General features: G+C 44.4%; 1 protein-coding gene across 1 annotated transcript in view; it reads right to left on the minus strand.

Moving 5' to 3' along the window:
• ush2a (Usher syndrome 2A (autosomal recessive, mild)) overlaps positions 1-19,243 on the minus strand; it is a 1,262,450-nt gene that overhangs the window by 213,394 nt on the left and 1,029,813 nt on the right. The gene's annotated exons all lie outside the window — the stretch shown is intronic.

Genomic DNA, 19,243 nt, shown 5'->3' on the forward strand with positions numbered 1-19,243 from the left:
CATCTCTTCTTGTGTCTCCCACAGGTGCAGATTTTCAACCAATGGCAGCCTCTCCCACTCCCTCAGCGGAACCAGAGCAGCATGAAGAAGATGAAGAAGCATTGTCACACCTTACGAGCGGACCGGCTACCAGTGCAGATACTCTCACCTTGGTGTATCCTCGCGTGCGTGTAGATAGGGTGGCACAGGGTGATAATCATGGCACTAGTGGGCAAGAGGAGGTGCCAGAGGCAGAGGGAGCTGTGGTCAGTTCCACTTGGAGGAGGGAGGACAGGCACAATCCTGCTCAGCTGGGTACAGATACAGTGCCTCAGGACTGGAAAGGAGGCTGTACCTGGAACAGTAGCAGGAGATGTGCTCCATAAGTTTCAGTTCCCTGAGGCAGTGCGAGGTCTTGGGCACAGCACGGAGGAGTCCATCCAGCTCATGTAAGCCACAATGGCTCAGGGATATGAACGCATGAGCTCCTCCATAGAGAGAGTGGTCAACCTTGTGGAGAGCCATATGCGGCATCACTCAGCTTGCATGCAGGAAATGTGTACTAACATGCACAGGATGCATGAGACATTGGATAGTGTGGACCAGTGAGGGGCGCTGGTGGTGCAGAGATCTTTGGAGGGGATGCCAGCTGCACCCCAGCTGGTGTCCTCGGCCAGGCATCTGGAGCAATCGGCAAAGCCTGAGGATGTCATGGAGGAGAATGAGGGTGCCACCCCTTACAGTCCGCCCTCATCATCCTCAGCCTCCTAGGCCCCTCTGACTGAGAGACCATCTATGCAGCAGGGCCAAGTGACGGAGGCTGCCCTGCAACATGTAGGTACAGCAGCCTCTGGAGATGCCCCCACGGCCCTCTCCGCGACAAGGACAACTGCCACATGCATCTCAGCCGCAAGCCGAGATGAGTGAGCAGGCTGCCTCCACTTCCTCCGCGGCCACAAGTGGAGCATAGCGTAGGAGTGGCCAAGCGCAGAGGCACGAAGTGGGTCACTGGGGTGTGTTCTTACTTTCTCAGTCTACTGTTTTCCTCTCTTTGCCCCATACAAATAATAATACTTTAAGTCACATGTCTGGGACTCCTTTTACTTCTGGTGAGACAGGAAAAGTGGTATGAGGTATGAAAGAGATAATGGGATCCTCCATGGTGCCTCTGGACAGATATGCTACCTTCATTGATGGTAAGTGATTAGATGTTCCAGGCTGTGTCTTGCATGGATTTGTTAGCACAGATATCTCAGACTCACGTCCATACCATGCCCCTCAACCTGGGTCAGAGGGGCTCAGTTAAAATGTTCCTGAATCAGGAGATCCTTAACATTCATGACATCCTGGTGAGCTCTTTGTGGCCCAAGCCATGCCCAGTCATCTCTTTGTGCAGCCGGGCACCTCTCTGTTCAGCATCATCTCCCTCCACCTACTCTTCCTCCTCCTCGCTCACCTTCTGTTTCTGCACTTCCCCCAGTGAGCTGTCTCCTTCCCAGGATGCACCATTCTCAAAGCCCACATCTCTCTGGAGGGCCACGTTATGAAGAACACAGCAGACCACCACCATGACCGAAATCCTTACAGGAGGGTATTGGAGGGCGCCACCCGACCAGTCCAGGCACTGGAAGTGTATTTTCAGAAGCCCGATGGCCTGCTCAATGGTTGTTGTAGTGAGCAGGTGGCATTGAATTTATCACATCAGTGCTTCTGTCTGGGCACGCGTACAGCGGTGAATAGCCATTTCTTCAAGGGATATCCTTTGTCACCTAGGATCCATCCACACACTTTGGGAGTTGGAGTGAAGATCTGAGGCAGTGTGGACTGGCAGAGGATGAAGGAGCCATGGCAGCTGCCAGGAAAGTGAGTACACACATGGAAGACGGTCTTGTTGTGCTCGCAGACCAGTTGGACATTAAGGGAGTGGAAACCCTTCCTGTTGTTGAATCTGATTGAGCTGTTGCAGGGTGTCTTGATGGCCTCAAGGGTACAATTGATGATGCCATGCACCTGGGGAATCCAGTGATGGTGCTGAAATGTCTGTGAGCCTACATTTGTCATGATATGAATGTACTGTCCAGCTCTGGCAAAGAGGGTACCTGTGAGATGCAGTGTTGTGCAGCCATTTGTGAGATGCCACTGAGATCCACAGCTGATCCTTGGAAGGAATCAGAAGTGAAGAAGTTCAAGATCACAGTGAATTTGATGCTATTGGCAGGTCAGTGACCATCTGCCTGGAGAGTGGCAGTCTCCTGTGGCACTGGGTCTTGGTCGGCTCCAGGTAGTTCTGTCTTCGGCAGTAGATCCTGTGTTAAGGGTATGGCCTCTGTTGCCTTCCTGCCCCTCTTTTCTCACCCATGCCTTCCTGCTACTCGGGGTTCTGCCCTTCTTGCGGAAGGTGTTGCCCCTCATCGCCACTGGGTCCAAAATCTGCCAGCCGTGCCCCCATTGCCAGCTGCAGCCTTCCTTTTTGACGGGTGGCCGACTATTGTGATTGGCAGCCTTGCCCCCCCCTGCTCTTCCATCGCTGTGATGACCCTATTTAATGCCCGAGTGCTTACTGGTCACTCTCCCTTTCATCTGTGCAGCGCCAAAAGCACCTCCTTTTCAAAGGCTGAGTCCACCTCTGCCCCACTGATTCCCTTATGGAGTCGGGGTAATTACCTGAGGTGCCCATGACTGGCTCCCAACTCTCGACCCACCTCCCTTCAGCTGGTCAGCAATGGACAGCGGCCGGAATTTTACACCCCTCCACAGGAGCATGTTGGTGACAGGGGTTGGGCCATAAAATTGAGTGGGAGGTGGTGGGGGGAGGGGGGGGAGGGCGGAGGCCATTCTCCATGCCTTTCCACCCCTGCTGCAATTTTGAGGGGCGGCAGTGGCGAGAAATGGCCTGCCAGCCCCAGGCCAATGAAGGCCCTGAAGTGGCCAATTAACTGCCACTTAAAGGCCTATTTCCCCCACCGTAGGTATTTTACCAGTGGCGAGCAGGCAGCTCAGGCCCCCAAAATGTTGCCAGGTAAAACCTGGTGGCCTTCCTGTGGGCGGGGGGGGGGGGGCCCTCCTGATTGGCACTCTGAGGGCCCTCCCCCCGAAGCCCCAGCCGCTCCCACTGAAATAAAGTCCCACCCCCGACCGACCCCCTTTGCCTTTGCCTTGCCGGGGCCCTGCCAATTGTCCCTGGTAAGGCCCCAAAAACTTACCTTGTTTCCAAGGCCATCATCCCTTTTGCTGCTGTGGCTGGGTGCAGTCTCAGCAGTGGTCACCGCTTCCTGTCTCAGAGAGGCGGAAGTCTCACCCAAGGTCAATTAAGGACCAGGGGAGCATAAAATCCCAGCGTGGCTCCCCAGGCCCGGTGGAGGCAGGTTCACCCCGACTTTTTGGCCAGCATGTGTAACCCGGGCACCCTGAGGGAATATTTTAATGTCCCCCTCGAACAAGCTCCTACTGACCAAGATCACTTTGAAGCAGGTCAGGAGCATTGTGGAGCTGACTGGGAGGATTGTGAAGTAGACCAGGGTCGGAGCAGTGTGAGGCAGTAGGTCAGGATCACTGTGACGCACTTCAGGCGCAGTGTGAAGCAGACCAGGATTGGAGCAATGTGAAGCAGACTGGGATCACTATTATACAGGTCGGGAGCAATGTGAAGCAGGTCAGGAGCAGTGTGAAGTAGACTGGGAGGATTGTGAAGCAGATTGGGATCGGAGCAGTGCGAGGCAGGTTGGGATCATTGTGACACGCCTCAGGAGCAGTGTGAAGCCGACCTGGATCGAAGCCGTGAGAAGCAGACCAGGATCGGAGAAGTGTGAAGCACACCAGAATCATTATTAAGCAGGTCGTGAGCAGTGTGAAGCAGGTCAGGGGGAGCTGATTGGTGAGTAGCTGATGAGTCTTTTTTAAGTAATATGTTTCATAATCTAATAAATGGAGGCATGGTAGGGCTGGTGGAGTGCACATCCTGCTCCATGTAGAATCTCCAGGTGCTTCTCATGTCCTGAACAACCACATGTGCAAGACGTGTTGTCAGTTGAAGCAGTTCAAGCTCTGGGTTTTGCAGCAACAACTGGCGTTACTGCAGTACATCCACGAGGCTGAGAGCTCATGGATAGCACATTTTATAGATGTGGTCACCCTGAATATGCAGGCAGAGAGAGAATGGGTGACCACCAGGCAGTCATGAAGGACCAGGCAGGTACTGCAGGAGTCCCCTGAGTACATCTCACTCACCAACCAGTATTCTGTTCTGAATACTGGTGAAAGTGATGGTTCCTCTGGGGTGTACAGTTAGAGTCTAGGCCACAGCACCATGGCTGGCTCAGCTGTACTGAGGGGCAGGAGGAAGATTAGAAATGCAATAGCTATAGGGGATTCTATAGTTAGGGGAACAGACAGGCGTTTCTGTGGCCACAGACATGGATCCAGGATGGTATGTTGCCTCCCTGGAGCCAGGGTCAAGGATGTCATGGAGCAGTTGCAGAGCACTCGGAGGGGGTAGATGAACAGCCAGCAGTTGAGGTCCATTTTGGTACTAATGGCATAGGTACAAAGAGGGATGTGGTCCTGCAGGCAGAGTTTAAGGAGATAGGAAAGAAACCAGCAAGCAGGACCTCAAAGGTAGTAATCTCTGGATCACTCCCAGTACCACACGAAAGTGAGTACAGAAATAGGAGGTTAGAGCAGATGAATGCGTGGCTACAGAGAGGGTGCAGAAGGGAGGGTTTCAGACTCCTGGGACATTGGAATTCGTTCTGGGGGAGATGGGACCAGTAGAGGCTGGACGGGTTGCATCAAAACTGAGCCAGGTCCAATGTGGGGTGATTTTCTAGTGGGAGGGGTTAATCTAACTTGACAGGGATGTGGGAACCAGGAGTTAACATTAGAGATGAAAACCAAGGTGCACAGAGAATTGGGAGAAACAGATAGCACGAGAGTAGGAAATAGTAAGGCATTAGATGGGGTCAGTGTAAGATGGAATGTAATAAGGTCTAAATTAGGTTTACTGCGTATGTATATGAATGAGCGGAGCTGTAGGTGCAAATAGACACATAGAAATATGATGTCGTGGTGATAACAGAGATCTGGCTCAAAAAAGGGCAGGACTGAATACTAAATATTCCTGGATACAAGGTGTTCAGGAAAGATAGGGAAGAAAGGATAGGAAGAGGGCTAGCTGCATTGATTAAGGAGAACATTACAATGCTGGAGCTAAGAAACAATAAGAGTAACAGTACATTGCTGGGAGTATTGTCTAGGCCACCAATTAGTGGGAAAGTTATACAAGAACAAATTTGCAAGGAAATTACAGAGAGGTGCAAGAATTATAGGGTAGTTAAAATGGGGAACTTTAATTACCCTAATATAGATTAGATTTTTAGATTAGAGATACAGCACTGAAACAGGCCCTTCGGCCCACCGAGTCTGTGCTGACCATCAACCACCCATTTATACTAATCCTACACTAATCGCACATTCCTATCAAACATCCCCACCTGTCCCTATATTTCCCTACCACCTACCTATACTAGTGACAATTTGTAATGGCCAATTTACCTACCAACCTGCAAGTCTTTTGGCTTGTGGGAGGAAACCGGAGCACCCGGAGAAAACCCACGCAGACACAGGGAGAACTTGCAAACTCCACACAGGCAGTACCCAGAATCGAACCCGGGTCCCTGGAGCTGTGAAGCTGCGGTGCTAACCACTGCGCCACTGTGCCGCCCTATAGACTGGGGTAATAATAGTGCAAAAGGCAAAGAGGAGCAAGAGATTCTAGAGCGTATTCAGGAGAATTTTCTACATCAGCATGTTTTCAATCCAACAAGGAAGAGGCATTGCTGGATCTAGTTCTGGGGAATGAGGTGGGTCAAATGAATCAAGTGACAGTAGGGGAACATTTATGGGACAGTGACCATAGCATCATAAGGTTTAGGTTAGCTATAGAAAAGGACAACGAGCAATCAGAGTAAAAATAATTAATTGGGGGAGGGCTACCTCCAATGGGGTGAGAATAGATCTGGCCCAGTTAAATTGGAATCAAAGATTGGCAGGCAAAACTGACGGAACAATGGTCTGTCTTGACAGAGGAGATAGTTCTGGTACAGTCAAGGTAGGACAAACCCAGCTCCCTGGATGATGAAAGAGATAAAGAGTAAGATGAAGCAGAAAAGGGGTGCATATGATAGATGTCAGGTTGATAACACAATTGAGAACCAGGCTGAATATAAAACATTGAGGGGGAAGTGAAAAAACAAATAAGAGAAGCAAAGAGAGTATGAGAAGAGACTCACGGCTGACATAAAAGGGAATCTAAAAGTCTTCTATAGGCACAAAAATAGTAAAAAGTAATCTGGCCATTATCACATTGCTTGGTGTGTGCAAATTGGTTGCTGTGTTTCCTACATTACAACTGTGACTACACTTCAAAAGTACTTCATTAGCTATAAAGTGCTTTGGGATGTCCAATGGTTGTGAATGAGCTTATATAACTGCAAATCTTTCATTAAGTTAAATTAGTAATGCCACAGGTTATATAAATAACTTAAATAGTAAAAAAACTATTTTAAAACAGGAAGAACTGTTTATTCAAAGGATAATTATTATTTGGAATAAACTGCCAGCCAAGGTCATAGAGGAAATGACATTAGCAGAATTCACTGTAGCAGGATGCCAGGTGAAGAGAGTTGGAATCATTGACTATTGCAGCACAGAAACAGACTATTTGGCCCATCAAATTTGTGCCAGTGTTTTTCTCCATCTAGTCAAGCGCAAGCCTCCTTGTTGTTGCCCATATCCTTGAACATGCCTTTTTCAACCAACTTTCTAATGCCTTTAAAAGTAATATATGAACTCTACTTCAGCAATAGACTTTCCCCCAAGTCAGTTACAACTGCAAATTCAATCTCCCAACTGCCTGACTTTGGGCTTCCATTCACCAAAATACTGCAGCTGTCCATCTGTTAAACCACTTTCTCACCTCCATCTTTCATGCTTTTGTCCCCAGTATAATCTTTATTCTCTCCCATTCCTGTCATTTCCTGGTATGGCTCCCAACTTTGCTCTCTCAAGGCCATGGGGCACAAACTTGAGCACATTGGGCACACATCTGTAATCAGATCTTGCTGGATTGCATCAAGCACTTCTAGGCCTCAGTCTCCTCTGCCAAAGCCACCTACTACTCAAGAATTATTCTGAAGTTTATAGGCAACCACTGACTTCTTTTCTCCATTATCAACTGTCTCCTTAAGACCCTCTCTTCTGCTTCCTCCATCCTCACCTTCAACAACAAGTGTGAGGAGCTTATGAACTTCTTTATCACCAAGATCGAGACCATTTGTTAAGCTGCCTCTGTTGTTGCTCCTTTTCCTTTCCTTTCCCTTGCCACCAAGGCAAAGCTGCACCCCACCCCCTGCCAGTTCCCCAGCCCACCTTGTCATAACCCTGCTCCTGTGTTCTTCTCCAGTTCCTCCCTTCACATCATCTCCCATCGCATCTTGTCCATGGCATACAATCCCTACTTCCATGACTCCATTGCGACTAAACGGCTAATCACCCAACATCCCTCTCTGGCTGCCATGATTTTGTAAATATTTCTTTCCCCCTCATGTACTGTCCTTTCTTTCAAAGCCCTCTCCACAAACAAATCCATACTTTGTCCTTGTAATCAACCGCCCATTTCCAACCATTTTTCTCTCTCCAAAGTCCTTGAAAGTGTTGTTACAGTTAATCTGTTAATTGTGTGTCAATGGTTTGATTCTATGCAGGTGAAGGGTGTTAATTGGGGCCTTAGCTCAGTACTTATAAGCAGTCACTCACTGAGACTAGTGAGGAGCTACATGTTTGTAATCCTTTTATTCTGAACAATAAATGTGAAACTGAGTAAATATAGGCTCCAGCATTATCCTTCCATAACATGATTTCTAGAATTTAACATGGTAGCAGAGGATGGTTGCCTAAAGCTGAAGGTTGGAAAATAGGATTTTCTTTTGTTAGAAAACTAAAATCTCAAGGGCTATTGTGGAAAATATGGCAGAAAGCAAGTGTAAATTGTCAGGGTATGATTACCCTCCAGTGTTCTTGGAGTCTGAACCATATGACCAGTGGAAGAATGAAGTGGATATGTGGACAAGGGTTACATTTCTATCAAAGAGGAACCAAGATTTGGCTTTGGCATTGTCACTTCCTACCAAAAGTAAAATCAGAAGTAAAGTGTGTTCTGAATTGGTTGCTCATCAGTTGGATACTGATGAAGGGTTGGATTTTCTGTTAGAATTCTTGAATGAAATTTACAAGAAAGATGACCTATTGAATGCGTTTGAGGCATGGTCAGACTTTGATAGATTTTGGAAAACGGATGGTTATTCAGTGGAGGAATATATCATGGACTTCAACAGATTGTATAAAAGATTGAGGAAATTCAATTTGGAGATCCCTGGTTCAGTGTTGGCTTTTAAATTGCTAGATTGTGCTAGGGTGTCGCATATGGACAGGCTCCTGATTCTAACTGGGGTTCGGTTCTTGGATAAAAACTCCCTGTTGGACCAAATGTCTGCAGCCTTAAATAAATTCTTGGGGAAATAGTCATTTCCTGCAGTCCTGGTAGAACAAGCAGGGCACTCTGCGGTGACACTAAGAATGGAGGACTCGATGTTTACTAGATTTAGAAATAATCCAGATATTGGAAGCAGGCATAAGCACAATGGAAGAGTTAAAGACAGGAGGAATGAGGATGAATGCACCTTTAGCAGTTCTGAATATTACAGTAGAAGACAGAATTGGAACAACAATCATAGGCGAATGAATCCCAGGAATACCCAAGGAACAGTGCTTCAGATGTGACTCAAAGTATCATTATGCAATGAATTGCCCTAAGCGGAGGAGCATAGTCTTCGAAATAACACATGACGCAGAGAATCCTGAGGCAGAAGAGGAAGATACTGATGGATCTGAACAAATTGTACTAGTCACAAGGAGTTTTAGTCCTGTGATGAATGTGTTAGTTGCGGATTCAATCAACTGTGCTATACTGGATAGTGCTTGTACGTCGACAGTATGTGGAACTGACTGGTTACTGTGTTATCTGGATTCACTCAGTAATGAGGATCGACGCAAGGTTAAGGAGTATAAAAGTACTACCAGCTTTAGGTTTGGTGATGACAACACATTGAAGTCACTGAGGAGAGTAGTAATTCCATATAAAATAGTTGGAGTAAGCCACTTTATCAGAACTGATGTAATCTCCAATGAGATACCATTACTGTTGAGTAAGCCTTCAGTGAAAAAAGCACAGATGAAACTTGATATGGAGCATGATAAGGCAATTGCTTTTGAGAAGCCAGTGAACCTGCAGTTTACCCAGTCAGGGTAGTATTGTATCCCCTTAACAAAACTTTATATTTCTAGTCAATGTTAGAGAAGTATTGATGGCATCAAGTGTTAAGAATCAGAGTAATAAAAGGAAAATTATCTTAAACTTACACAGACAATTTGCTCACCCTTCTTGTCAGAAATTAAAAATCCTATTAAACGATGCAGGTGTGATTGATGAAGAGTATGTGAGGATAATAGAAGAGATTAGTGAAAAGTGTGCGATTTGCAAAAAGTATCAGAGGACACCATCACGTCCTATTGTCAGCCTTCCATTGGCATGTGATTTTACCAAGGTAGTTGCCATGGATTTAAAGGTATGGGACAAAGACAAGAATATTTTCATCCTACATTTTATAGACCTAACAACTAGATTTTGTCTTTCTACAATAGTAAATAGTAAGGACAAAAGGGTGATTAAAGACAAAATTATGGAGAAACGGATAGGGAATGAGCTTGGGGCACCAGCTAAGTTTCTGACTGATAATGGAGGGAAATTTGCCAAGGATGAGTTCAGAGATATGTGCGAAAACATAAACATTATAGTTATGAATACTGCAGCTGAAAGGACTTTCAGTGGTTGATGAAATGTTACATAAAATCTTAGCTGACCAGCCAAACTACAAGTTGACAACTGCCCTGGCATGGGCAGTTCATGTGAAGAATTTGCTTCAGATGGTTGGAGAATATAATCCCTAACAATTGGCCTATGGGCGGACTCCCAAATTGGCTTCTGTACTGTGCGATAGTCCTCCTGCTCTAGAAGGTATGACAATTAGTTCAATTTTTTTCTACACATTTGAATGCTTTACATGCAGGGAGATGGGCTTTCATCAAGGCTGAAGTCTCTGAGAAAATTCACAGAGCTCTGAGACATCGGATAAGGCCATCTGAGGTGGAGTTTAGTTAAGGAGATTTGGTGTATTATAAAAGAGAGGGCCATAGGGAATGGAAGGGCCATGCTAAGGTAATTGATCGTGATGGTAAGACAGTAGTTATCAAGCGTGGAAATCAAACTATTAAGGTGCATTCCTCATGATTAATTGGGATTGATTACAAAATCACAGAATCTGAGCAGCTGATAAAGGGAAAAGAAGCACCTTGTACCTCAAATACTGATGTGTTTTATGATGAAGATCATGAGGCACAGAATATATTAGCTCAAGAGTTGGATAGTAATGTGGCCAGTCATGATGCTCAGGAAAAAGCTATCTCATCCAAAGGCCAATTGCCCCGAATATATTCCAGAGGGGTCTAATAAATGAAGGGATGCAACAATTGTGTCACATGCAGGAAAATCTACGGGCAAGTTTAAATATTGGATAAATGTTCAAGATGATGGCTAAGACGCAAGGTCCATGGACTGAATACGGTGAAAGAGTGAAAGGTAAGAAAGCGTAATGCAAGTGGGTCTGGCAGTGACTCTTGCATAAGGAAGTGATCACGTACTGGAGAAACAGCCTCTGATAAAGTGTGAGGGAGATCTTCTAGCAGTAGTTCCAAAAGACATCAAAGGGCTAATAGAGGCTGTTGTATGAACAGATTCCACAATGAAATGAAGGCAAGAGGGCAGTCTCGGAATAGAACTAGAAGCAGAAGTCCTCATGATCGTGAAGTTTTAGTGGCTGTCAATTAACTTGAGGATAAACTAATGAGAAGCAAAACATAAGGAATTAGAGAGTTGTGTCAATGGGCCTCATGATGCTTCCATGGTGTGGTATTTCTCGGTGAGATCTGTCTTGTTGAAAATTGGTTGTGTTCAACGAAAAGCAGATCCTGCCATGTTTTATTGGTATCATAAAGGGAAACTTTCAGGCATTTTCATGATGCACGTTGATGATTTCTTATGGGGTGGTACTGCAGATTTTGAGAAATATATTATTAATAAGATTGGGGCACAATTTAAGATTGTGAGTCAGGCTTGTGGGGCCTTCAAATATATTGACTTAGATATTAAGCAGACCAAGTCTGAAATAAGTTTAAATCAACAATCCTATTTAGAGAGTGTTATTCCCATCCCTGTTAATCGTGTTAGGTCATCACAGAGAGATGATGATCTATCTAAAAGCTGGTGTAAGAGGGAGGGAATCAGATTTCTGAGACATTAGGACTGGTTCTGGGGCAGGTGGTACCTGTATAAGATGGACAGGTTGCATCTTAGCAGGACAGGGATGAATATCTTTGCAGGGAGATTTGCTAGTGCTGTTGGGAGGGTTTAAACTAAATTGTCAGGGGAATGGGAACCTGAGAGGGAGCTCAGATTGGAGGGAAACAAAACTGGTAACTTGTCAGGGATGTGGGAACCAGGAGCAACTATCGGAGAGGAATACCAAGGTGCACAGAATACTGGGGGAGATAGACAGCATGAGAGTAGGCAATAGTAAGTTATTAGGTGGGGTCAGAGTAAGGGAGTAAGTAATAAAAGTCTGAATCAGGGTTAATGTGCATGTATGTGAATGCATGGAGTTTGGTTAATAAGACTGGTAGGGTACAGGCGCAGATTGCCATGTGGAAATATGATTTTGTGGCTATAATAGAGACCTGGCTCAAAGAAGGGCAGGATTGAGTGTTAAATACTCCTGGATACAAGGTGTTCAGGAAAGACAGGAAAGGGAAAAAAGAGGGAGGGGTGGCGGTATTGATTAAGGAGAGCATTGCGGTGGTGGAGAAAAAGGATGTCCCAGAGGGGTCGAGGACAGAATCAATTTGGCTAGAGCTAAGGAACAAAAAAGGTGCAGTTACATTGCTTGGTGTTGTCTACAGGCCACCAGCTGCTGGGAAGGGTGTGGAGGAACAAATTTGCAAGGAAATTACAGAGAGGTGCAAAAATATAGAGTAGTTATAATGGGGGACATTAATAATCCAAACATAGACTGGGATAGTAGTAGTGTAAAGGGTAGTGAGGGGCAAGAGTTCTTAGTGTGTGTTCAGGAAAATTTTCTACAACAGTATGTTACTCGTTCAACAAGAGAGGAGGCACAGCTAGAGCTGGTTCTTGGGAATGAGGTGGGCCAAGTGGATCAAGTATCAGTAGGAGATCATTTCGGGGATAGTGATCATTGTATCATAGGTATTAGGCTGACTATGGAAAAGAACAAAGAGCAATCCAGGGTAAGAATAATTAAGTGGGGGAAGGCCAACTTCAATGGGGTAAGAATGGAACTGGGGCAAATAAATTGGAGTCAACGCTGGCAGGAAAACTGGTAGATGAACAATGGGCTACCTTCAAAGAAGAGATAGTTCGGGCACAGTCAAGGTATGTTTCCCTGAAGGGGACAAGTAGGGTAAACATATCCAGAGCTAAAATACTATTGAAAACCAGGCTGAATATAGAAGATCCAGAGGGGAAGTGAAAAAGCAAATAAGAGAAGCAAAGAGAGAGCATAAAAAGAGACTGGCAGCTAACATTTAAGGAAATCCCAACATTTTCTGTAGACATATAATAGTAAAAGGATGGCAAAAGGAGGAGTGGGGCTGATTAGGGACCAGAAAGGGGATTTACACATGGAGGCCGAGGGCATAGCTGAGGTATTAAATGAATGCGTTGCATCTGTCTTTACCAAGGAAGAAGATGCAACCCAGGCAATGGTGAAAGATGAGGTAAGTCAAACACTAGAGGGGTTTAAAATTGATAACGAGGGAGTATTAGATAGGCTGTCTGTACTTAAAGTGGATAAAGCACCAGGACCAGATGAGACGCATCCAAGGATACTGAGGGAAGTGAGGGTGGAAATCACAGAGGCACTGGCCATAGTTTTTCAGTCTTTCTTAGACTTGGGGGTGGAGCCAGAGGACTGGAGAATTGCAAACATTGTACCCTTGTTCAAAAAAGGGTGTAAAGATAAGCACAGCAACTGCAGGCCAGTCAGTTTAACTTTGGTGGTGGGAAAGCTTCTAGAAAAAATAATTCGGGACAAAATCAATAATCAAATGGACAAATGCGAGTTAATTAAGGAAAGCCAGCATGTATTTCTTAAGGGAAAATCATGTTTAACTAACTTGCTGGAGGTTTTTGAGGAGGTAACAGAGAGAGTTGATGAGGGCAATGCTGTTGATGTGGCGTACATGGATTTTCAAAAGGCATCTGATACAGTGCCCAACAACAGACTTGTGAGCAAAGTTATAGCTCATGGAATAAAAAGGACGGTAGCAACATGGATACAAAATTGGCAGAGTGACAGGAAATAGAGAGTAGTGATTAATGGATGTTTTTCGGGCTGGAGGAAGGTTTGTTGTGGAGTTCCCCGGGGATCAGTGTTCGGACCCTTGCTTTTCCTGATATATATTAATGACCTAGACCTAGGTGTACATGGCACAATTTCAAAGTTTACAGATGATACGAAACTTGGAAGCATTGTGAAGTATAACGAGGATAGTGTAGAACTTCAAAAGGACATAGACAAGTTGGTCGAATGGGCAGACAGGGGGCAGAAGAAGGTCAATGCAGAGAAATGTGAAGTGATTCATTTTGGTAAGAAGAACATGGGGAGACAATATAGAATAAAGGGTACAATTCTAAAGGGGTGCAGGAGCAGAGGGACCTAGGTGTATATGTGCATAAATCATTGAAGGTGGGAGGACAGGTTGAGAGAGCAGTTAATAAAGCATACAGTGTCCTGGGCTTTATTAATAGGGGCAAAGAGTACAAGATCAAGGAAGTTATGTTGAACTTGTATAAGACACCAGTTCGGCCTCAGCTGTGTATTGCGTCCAGTTCTGGGTGCCACACTTTAGGAAAGACGTGAGGGCATTGGAGACAGTACAGAAAATATTCACGAGAACGATTCCAGGGAAGAGGAAATTCAGTTATGAAGATAGATTGGAGAAGTTAGGACTGTTTTCCTTGGAGAAGAGAAGGCTGAGAGGTGATTTGATGGAGGGATTCAAAATCATGAGGGGTCTGGACAGAGTAGATAGAGAGAAACTGTTCCAAATCATGAAAGGATCAAGAACGAGAGAGCACAGATTTAAAGTATTTGGTAAGAGAAGCAAAAGTGACATGAGGAAAAACATTTTCATGCAGCGAGTGGTTAACGTCTGGAATGTGCTGGTTCAGTGATGGAGGCAGGTTCAATTGAAGCATTCTAAAGGGAATTAGACAGTTATATGAAAAGGAAGAATGTGCAGGGTTACAGGGAGAAGGCAGGGGATTGGAACTGAGGGAATTACTGTTTCAGAGAGTCTGTACGGTCACGATGGGCCGAATGGCCTCCTGCTGCACTGTAACAATTCTGTAAAGCAAAGACTGAGCAATTGCGAAGCCTGGTGAGTCACTTAAACTGGTTGTGCTCTCAGACTAGGCCTGATGCTTGTTTTGAAATGGTGGAGTTAATCACAATGATGAAACATCCAAAAGCTAAGAATATTTTAAGGACAAATAAAACACTGAAAAAACTAAATTTGGAGAAATATGCACTGAAGTTCACATCCTTAGCTGACTCAAAGAACATGATGCTAATAATTTTTAGTGAAGCTTCACGTGCTAATCTTACTGATGGGTATTCGAGTGCAGCTGGTTTCATAATATTTCTGATCAGTGAAAATGGGAAATCTTGTTCTTTAGCTTGGGAGGCTAAGAAAATAAAACGGGTTGTTAAAAGCACGTTAGCTGCAGAAACACTGAGTCTTGTGGAGGCATTGGATCTGGGGTTCTATTTGTCAAATATTTTGGGTGAAATTCTGAACAAGAGACATACTAAAGATAGGATACCCATTGAATGTTATGTGGCTAATCGTTCTTTGTGGGACAATGTACACTCTTCAAAATGTGAGTGAGAAAAAAACGACGTACTGATCTTGCTGGATTGAAACAAATGCTGGAGAGAAAGGAAATCTCCAAACTTAAATGGCAAGTCATCAGCTGTCCGATTGTTTCACAAAAAGAAATGCAAGTACAAATAAAATGATAGAAGTGCTAGAGGAGGGGTGTCTCACAATTTAATACTTTGTACACAATATGGAATTTATTTTGATATGTTCCTTGAGTACATTAATACTTTATGCATACTATGGAATTTATTTTGAAATGTTGTTTGAGTACATTAATCCAAGTTGCATTGTAAAAGAAAGAAGGAATCTGTTAATGTTAATTGTGTGTCAATGGTTTGATTATATGCAGATGAAGGGTGTTAATTGGGGTCTTAGTTGAGCACTTATAAGCAGACACTCACTGAGACTGGTGAGGGGTTTGAGTGAGGAGCTACATGTTTGTAATCTTTTTATTCTGCACAATAAATGAGAAACTGAGTAAATACAGGCTTCAGCATTATCCTTCCGTAACAAGCTTTCGGGAATTTAACCGTTACCTCCAAATCTGTATCTATTTTTCCACAACCCTGTATGTGAATTCTTTCAATCAGTATTGCCCCATTGACACAGCAATGAAACTGCCTTAATGATAATCTCACATGACATCCATTGTGAATGTTGTGAATTTTGTCTCCTTATCCTTATTGACATCTCTGTTCAATGTTTTTTGACCAGCTCTTCAATTTTTTTTTGATTATCCTAAATTTGTGCCCTGTTGTTACTGTTTCACCAGTGAACAGAAATAGGGCTGAATTTTTTACTGATGGACAAGTCCAGTCGCTGGGGCTGAAAGCGGGAGCTGACCCCACTCCAGAAGTTGGCAGAACCCTGTGGCGGCATCTTGCCTGCAGCAGCCAATTAATAGGCCACCAGGCCACCGCCGGGGCTGCCATCCAATTGAGGATGGCGGCCTGCCCCCAAGAGCTGCTGGCCTAATCAGAGAGCCGGCAGGTTGGCTGTCTCTGCAACGTCACCGCTAGTCGTGGCTATTGCTAAGGCTGCATCACCAAGGAGAGGGTGCCCAAATGGCAAGGCACCCTTGAAGAATGGTAGGTTTGGTTGGGGGAAGCCAGGTCCAGGCAGGCAGGCCCTGCCGATTGTTGGGGGGGGTGGGGGGGGGGGGTTTTGTACTGGCAGTGCCATTGCCACAGGGGCACCCATTGCAGCTGGGGGAGCCCTCCATGGGCCATGGAGTGCCCATCAAGGCGGGCCCCCCAGACCCCACTGGGAGGCCGCTCGGATTTATCTGGGCCCTTCCGACACAGACAAAATGCCTATGGGGCAGCAAGTGGCCCTCAATTGGCCACTCGAATGGCTCAATTGGCTGGCAGGCAGGTGGCCTTGCCACCGAGGCTCCTGCCGCTGCCAATATGCCATGGCGGCGGAAAGACATCAGGCTCCTTTCCCAACACCTTCCCCTGCCATTTTGCCCACCCTCCTGCCTCCCAGCCTGCCTCCAGTGGGTCAGGAAAAGTCAGCCCACAATCTATCACTATTTACCTTATCATAGTCTTTCATTGGCTTGAAGATCTCTATCAAGTTATTTCTTAACCATTTCAGCTCTATTGCTAAAAGGCCCTAATTTCTTAAATCCTCTTCATAACTTCCAAATAGATCAACACTGCAACTTTTCATTGTTTTTATATCTTTCCTATAGTCGGGTGTTCAAAACTATTCACTTTACTCAAACTGTGACCTAACTCGTTCAACATTATCATATTGCTTTTGTATTCTATGCATCTCGATACAAAAGAACTGTGCCTTATCTTCTTGCACTGCTACTTTTAGCTGAGGGGTGTTATAAATCTGTGCTTCTCTACTCCAATTAGCATTTTACTACATAAGCTGTACTTCTTTTCTCTATTCTTATTTCTAAAATATTTTTTACAATGTTTTACATTCAACTGCATCTGCCTCCCAACTGCCCATCTACTGTCTTCCACGATTATTGTTACAACTTGCCATAGTCCCCACATTTCAATATTGTTCCCTCAATTCATGTCAGATATGTATATAATAAATAAGACCTTGGTAAAATACCATTCATCATATCCCTCTAGTCCAATAAAATTCCTTTTACACCAGGTTTTTGTCTTATAAAGGAACTTGTAATAATCTCTATCACGAGGGAAAAGGTGCTGGACAAACTGATGGGACTAAAGACAGACAAGTTACCAGCACCTGATGGCCTGCATCCAAGTGTTTTAAAAGAAGTGGCTGCAGAGATAGTAGAGGCATTGGTCATAGTATACCAAAGCACACTGGATTCTGGTAGGGTACCAGCGGATTGGAAAACCACTAATTCAAGAAAGGAGGAAGACAGAAAGCAGGAAACTATAGACCAGTTTAACATCTGTCATTGGGAAAATGCTAGAGTCCATTATTAAGGAAGAAATAGCAGGACATTTAGAAAAACATAATGCAATCAAACAGAGTCAACATGGTTTTATGAAAGGGAACTCATGTTTGACAAACTTGTTAGAGTTCTTTGAGGATATAACAAACAGAATGGATAAAGGAGAACCGATAGATGTAGTGTATTTGGATTTTCAGAAGGCTTTCGATAAGGTGCCACATAAAAGTTATTGCACAAAACAGGAGCTCAGGGTATATTGGGGGTAATGTGTTGGCATGGATTGAGGATTGACTAACACATAGAAGGCAGAGAGTCGGGATCAATGGGTCTTTTTCAGGTTGGAAAGTCGTAACTAGTGGGGTGACACAAGGATCGATCCTAGGGCCTCAACTATTCACTATCTATATTAATGACTTGGAGGAAGGGACAGAGTGTAGAGTATCCAGATTTGCTGACGATACAAAAATAGGTGGGAAGGCATGTTGTGATGAGGACACAAAGAATCTGCAAAGGGATATAGATAGATTAAGTGAGTGGGCAAAAACTTGGCAAATGGAGTTCAATGTGGGAAAGTGTGAGGTAATCCACTTTGGTAGGAAGAATAAAAGGCAGATTATTACTTAGATGGAGAAAGACTACAAAATACTGCAGTACAGAGGGATCTGGGTGTTCTTGTGCAAGAAACACAAAAAGTTAGCATGCAGATGCAGCAAGTAATTAGGAAGACAAATGGAATTTTGGCCCTTAGTGCTAGGGGGTTAGAGTTTAAAAATAGGGAAGTCTTATTACAACTGTACAGGGTGTTGATGAGGCCACACCTGGAGTACTGCACATAGTTTTGGTCCCCATATTTAAGTAAGGATATACTAGCATTGGAGGCAGTTCAGAAAAGGTTCACTCGGCTGATTCCAGGGACGAAGGGGTTGTCTTATCAAGAACGGCTAAACAGGTTAGGCCTTTATTCATTGGAGTTTAGAAAAATGAGAGGTGATCTTATTGAAACATATAAGATTCTAAGGAGGCTTGACAGGGTAGATGTTGAGAATATGTTTCCACTGATGGGGGAATCTCGAACTAGGGGACATAGTTACAGAATAAGGGGGTACACATTTAAAACTGAGATGCGAAGGAATTTCTTCTCTCAGAGGGTGGTGAATCTCTGGAATTCTCTACCTCAGAGAGTTGTGGAGACTAGGTCACTAAATGCAAGGAGGAGGTAGATAGATTTTTGAAATCTCGGGGAGTCGACGGTTATGCGGAGCAGGCCCGAAAGAGGAGTTGAGACCTGGGACAGACCAGCCATGATCTTATTGAATGGTGGGGCAGGCTTGAGGGGCTGAATAACCTACTCCTGTTCCTACTTCTTGTGTTCTTGTGTTCTTATGCCATATGCCGATATCCCTCTTAAACCAGTTAATGGACAAGTATTGATGACAAATAATATTCTTATGTATATAATACATATATAATGGCAGTATAGATTTATAAAAGAAAATAAACATTTATAAACTGTATCTTAAACATCCTCCAAAGGCATGTCGGTATTTGGAATTAGGGATAATTTAAAAAAAAAATCTTTCATCAATGCTTCACTAAATTAAGTATTTTCTAATTGTTTAGGAAGATAAGAGTGTAACATATTTAAAGTAATAACTTCAATGAAACATTATTAACACTGAATTTGGAAATACTATTAACAGTTACTAGAATTACCTTGAAATTAGGAGACTGCCAGTC

The sequence above is a fragment of the Heterodontus francisci genome, chromosome 13 (assembly GCF_036365525.1).
Source record: "Heterodontus francisci isolate sHetFra1 chromosome 13, sHetFra1.hap1, whole genome shotgun sequence".
Lineage (NCBI taxonomy): Eukaryota > Metazoa > Chordata > Chondrichthyes > Heterodontiformes > Heterodontidae > Heterodontus > Heterodontus francisci.